This window comes from Balaenoptera borealis (genome assembly GCF_965194805.1).
Source record: "Balaenoptera borealis genome assembly, chromosome: 2".
NCBI lineage: Eukaryota > Metazoa > Chordata > Mammalia > Artiodactyla > Balaenopteridae > Balaenoptera > Balaenoptera borealis.
Window position 1 is genome coordinate 95560746 of NC_138867.1, and position 6000 is coordinate 95566745.

The window sequence follows — 6000 nt, forward strand, 5'->3', positions numbered from 1 at the left end:
AGACTTGTGCTGTGGTGTCAATGGCCCAAAACAGATGAACCCAGTTACTGGTGAACCAGTAACTTCCTAATACCATGAACACTCTGTTAAAATAAAGGAAATTTGAGACTTCTTGATTTAAAAAGCAGATAAAAGGAATCTTTTTTTCTTCCTTCATCCATTTATTAAAATATTCATAGAAGCCTGAGGGATGCAAAACAGAGCAGCACAGGTAATATTAAACAGCTGCTTGCAATACACCTGGAGGAATTTTGACTAAGAAAAGGGAGAGAACATATCTGAATTACAAGAGTTAGAAAAAGACATGGAAAATTTCTACCCAACAGCATGGCAGACCCTTATTTCAGACACACAGGATTTCTCTGATCTAAAGGAGTGACCTAACTACTGCCCAAATCAGCTTGAGTCAGACGAAAGCATTTCTTGTCCCTACTACCCTCATCAGTGCTTCTTTCACTGCACCTACTTGATGAACATCCAACTTGATGAATGTAATGCCTATTTGGTTGTGGAAGGAGCAGGCAGACCCCACATCTTGAGGAAGAGCTTGGTGATAGGAAGGGGCAGAAGTAGAGATCTGTGAAAGCACTGCCTTCTGAGAGCCTGGTGTGTGCTGGTAATGAGACAGAAGATAGCTGGGCCCCAGGCTGAGCAACTGGTACTTGTCTCCTGTTACTTCAAGATAAAGATTAACAGCAGGGGCAGAGCTCTGCTTGAGTAAAAGATAAGGAAGCCACATTTTTCTTGGGATCAAGGAGACCTCCCAGACCACACATGTGCATTAAAGATCCTCAGGAGCCAGGGAAGGGAAAGGGTGCCAGCCCATACTATGTCCTGCCAACCTCCCAGTAACCCTAGTGCTAGAATCCATTTTGGCTAAAAGATGAGTGTGCACATCGAGAAAGGCCCTGAGTCAGACCAGATTTGAACAACGAGCAAGATGATTGGCCAGAAGAAACCCAGAACACTGCCCCCAAATAAGCAATTTAAGCTACCCCAAAAGTGCAGCTCACTCTGAGCCCACCAGTGTCCTTTCACACGTACTTAGCTTCTAATAAATGCTTTACAAGCTTCACTACCTTCTGTCTCTTTGCTGAATTCTTTCCTCAAAGAAGACAAGGACCGTGGTCCTGTTTCAAGCCCACTGGTCCTCGTGGTCTAGAGGTTAGGATTCGGCACTCTCATTGCCACAGCCCGGGTTCGATTCCCGGTCAGGGAACTAAGACCCCACTTCAAGCCACCACACCCCATGGCCCCCAGAGATCATTCATGACCAGGAGAAAAGGATCAAGTGTGTCCTCTTATGAATAGTCTAATAGCAGTAGAAAAGTAGAAAGCAGGAGGAAGAAAATATCCCTCCTCAGTCTAGCAGAATCACCCCAGGAAAAGGGCCAGGAATTTGGCATGGAGCTATGAACACCAATCTGTTCTTCAGGTTAACACCTTAGTGGGGCTGTGTTAATTCACAGATGAAAAGGCAGGAAGGGTAAGGCAAACCTAACCATTTGGTCTGTTAACAAATACTTACCTCTTTACATAAGCCTGGATAGGATAGGAACAAGGATTTCAGAAACAGTCAATGTGGGGTTATATAGAGATTCTACAACTTAAATGAGGACACAACACCCAATAAAGAGAAGAAAAGCTTTCTTCTGAAAATATATTCTGGGCAAGATGATAAAAAAAAAATGTCAAGAGAACTTACATTATAGAAAAGCTAACTAGAACCAAGATAGAGGCAGAAATGAAAAGGAAGTTGGATAGGATTAAGAATGACTATAAAATTTAAATGCAACATTAGAATTAAGATCAGCAGGCAAAGCAATAAAAAGTGTATTTTACATTGCTGAAAATACAGTTATATGGAAGAGAAACTTTAAACCTCTCAGAATGCAGACACAGTGACAACTGAAATTATGAGAGAAAAACAACTTAAATGAAGAGAGAATGAAGAGTCAGCCTAGATCTTACTGATATTTTTTTCAAAAATATAGCTGCAAAGCATTACATGCCACATATTCCTTTTGTTAATAATGTTATTTTGACCTCTCTTTTTTTAAAGTTTTTCAGATGTGCCTTTTTTCAAAAGCTAGTGGATTTAGCACTTACTCTAAAGCCGTATGTTCTTCTAACTACTATTAAAGGTATCTGCATGATAAGAAAATATCTCCTATTCTTTTGCTGCAGCAGAAAAAGTAAATTATTCCACATCATCAACTTTCCTTGCAAAAGGAGTTTTATGAAACACCTAGAATTCAGATATAATTGCTATCTAGAGAGAGCAACTACCTTAAACCTCAGAAGTGTCTATAATTATGATTAATCATATTATTTACCAATGACTGTGCCTAGGTAATAATATTAACATCTCTGCTACCTCAAATGTAAACTACAAATATGTTATATGAAAGGTAAGATAAAATACACCAACTCTGGTAGATTTCTCAAAGTTTCTTAGAGTTTTATTACCATTTCTGTTAACAGATAACATCTGGGGGAAAAAAGAACAAAAGTAGTAGTCAAAGTTTACAACACTTGGGCTTCCCAGGTGGCGCAGTGGTTGAGAATCTGCCTGCCAATGCAGGGGACGTGGGTTCGAGCCCTGGTCTGGGAAGATCCCACATGCCGCGGAGCAACTGGGCCCATGAGCCACAACTACTGAGCCTGCGCGTCTGGAGCCTGTGCTCCGCAACAAGAGAGGCCACGACAGTGAGAGGCCCGCGCACCGCGATGAAGAGTGGCCCCCACTTGCCGTAAATGGAGAAAGCCCTGGCACAGAAACGAAGACCCAACACAGCCATAAATGTAAAAATAAATAAATTACAAAAAAAAAAAAGTTCTCATCAAAAAAGAAAAAAAAAAAAGTTTACAACACTTGCTTGAGCTAAAAAGGACAAACAATAATTTGGAAGAGTTCTATCAATGCCATACAATATTGTTTATTAAAATTAACCAAGATATAAACATACCTACATACAATATTGATATGTCAAGCACCAAGAAAAAAAGGAGCAAAGCATGAAAAAATGTATTTTCGATGGAAGAAGTTTCTCAAGAAACTGTGCTTTCTTATATACTATGAAGGACAGAGACAATAAAGAAATATTTATCTAAAGGTAATCCTTACACCTAATAATTCTGAGTAGTTAAGCTATAGTCAATGTAAGAAAGCAATAGTAAATCTTTCTCAGCTAATCAAATACTCAAACCATTACACTAATTTACCCTTACACACACACACACACACAGGGATACCCAATTGCATGATATGAGAATAAGAATTTTAAATAAAAACCTGAAGAAGTGATGTTTTAAATACCACTTTATAACAGCACTGAACACAGTTATTTCTTTATGGTCAGATTAGCAAAGAATGTATACAAAATAATTAAAAGATGTCTACAATAAGATAGGTTGAAAACAATAATTTAAGTCTAAAAGTCAGATTATAATAAGATAAATGGGATTAGATCAAAATGGAGGAAATTTCTTCAACCTGTAATATGGTAATACAGTTGTATGAGCTGTGACTTCATTGTTAATACTAACAAACAGAGACATTATATTTTAGTGTATTTTTTTGAAACCAAAATTTGCATTTTAGAGTAGGGTCACAGCTTTCAAATTACTAGAAAAAAGAACAGTAGAGTTTAAACCAAGTTTGTAAATGTACACATAGAAAAAGACCCAATATTAGCTTTGACAGTAAGTGTAACAGTTTAAACTAGTATCTTCTTACTCTTCCCACTGCTCTCTCCAAGCAAAGAGCCCCATTTCTAATTACCAATTTCTGTCAATGACACCACTATTCTTTTAATAAGCAGTTACATTAGAAACCTTAGGATAGTTTATGATCCACCCCTAAATCTAATAAGGTACCAAAGCACGTGAATTTTTCCTTAGAGATAGCTCTTGAATTTGTCTTTTCCATTCCACCTATGATTAAGGTTACTAAATTTCTCATCCTGTTTGATTCTAAGCTTCCTCTGTTTCATCCTACGTATTAGACAACTCTAAAATTCTGTTTCAGTCAGACTATAACCCTGCTGAAGAATTTATAATGTCAAAAACATTCTACTCCAAAAGAACTGACTGTTTTACTGTCCCTAAATGTCACTTTCTTTATAACTTCCACCCATTGGTATATGGCATTTTGCCAAGACTGCCTTCCCACCTATCCCCCTTCCAACGATCCAAGTTTTATCTTTTTGCCAACACTTACTCAGATACCACCTCCTCCATGAATTCTCCACTCAGTCCAGTAGGTCTTTGAATTTATATAGGATTTGTACCATCCATACTGCTTATTGACGCTTTTAACATAATGTCATGCACAGGTTTTATTTCTTAAAGCACATACATCTCTATTCAGTTGCTAGCAGGTATTATAAGGTCCTTGTGAAGTACTGAGACACATTTGTTTTCCACTATTTTTCACGTAGTAGTTTCTCAACAAATCATATGGAACTGATAAAACGAGAGGATGAAAGCATTACCCATGCTTATTGCCTTGTGCTTCGTTTTTCAAGTCACTGGAGTGGTTCTCAACATAGTGTGAACTCTCTAAAACCTTCACTTGGAAATGCAGTTTGGGATTTAATCCTGGATCTTGTGGTGGTTCTCAACTATGTTAATTTTCTCATTTAAAGTCTATGTCATACCTATAGGAAAAAAATTAAATTCATGCAGCTGCAAGAAACAGTAAACCCAACCAACTACGGCCAAGTGAAGAAGAGGATTATTCCTATTATGCAAAACATCCAGAAATTGGCCCTCAGTGGCTGACGTAATGACTCCCCGACTCCACCAGGGACTCAAGCTCCTTCTATATCTGTCCCTTCATCTTCAGCCTGAGCATTTCCTCCTTGTGGAGATAAGGTGGCTGCTGCCTCCTGGCAGGAAGGTATTGAAGGGCAAAAGGCCTGAGGCTATTGTCAGCCAGGCCTGACCCTTTTTGGAATTTTTCCCAGAAGCCCTACCCTTTCAAGTTTATCTCAGGGGACAGAGTTGCATTACAAGGTATTTCACCTCAGACCTCCCTAAAAAGTAATTTGGAAGAATGGAAAATTAGGCATTGGGTAGATAGCTAGAAATATCTGTCCTAGGTCGTAATAAAGAAAAGAAGCATTAGTAACCTCATTCTACACATTATAAAATATTTTATTTTGACATAATTTCAGACTTTGAGAAAATTTACTAGTCAAAAGAATTCCCAGATACCTTTACCCAGGTTCCCTGCTACAGTTGTTTCTCTCAGATGTTACTGGAAATGCTGCTAGCGCTTCCCAGTTAAGGAGGATGCTAGCCTCGGGAGTAGTATATGTATATATATATTTTTTATTTGAATCTGTAACAAAAAGAAAAGTATACATCAATTCCTATTTGCTTGAGTGCATTTTATCAGGAATATGTTTTGAAATCTTAACAGATTTAACAGATTTAACAATTTGAAATTTCTAGTATCAGTGGAGACAATCCTTTGTTTTTTCCTTAGACATATTATTTAGGTATATTATTTAGCTATATATTAATGGGCTTCCAAATATTGAACTAACCTCACATTCCTAAAATAAGCTCAGGTCATTGTGTATTTGTTTCCTTATAGTAGCACTCGATTCTGTTCACCATGTATTATTTTGAACTTTTGCATCAATATTCATTGATGATATTGGTTCATAAATTTTTTGTACTATCTTTATCAAATTTATGTGTCAATGTTATACTTGCTTCATTAAAACATTAGCAAGTCTTCCTTCATTTTCAATGCTTTGGAATAATGCATAAAACATTGGGGCCATCTACTTTTTGAAATTTGCTGTGAATTCTCACCTGAACATGGTACTTTTTGTGAGGTAGTATCTTGATAACTTTTTCAGTTTCTTCCAGGGCAATTTGTTTGAGTAAACATTCTATCTTTAATTGGGTCAGTTTGGTAAACTTTTATCTCCCTAGGAAATTATCTACTTCATCTCCATTTTCAAATGTATTACTTAGGGTTTT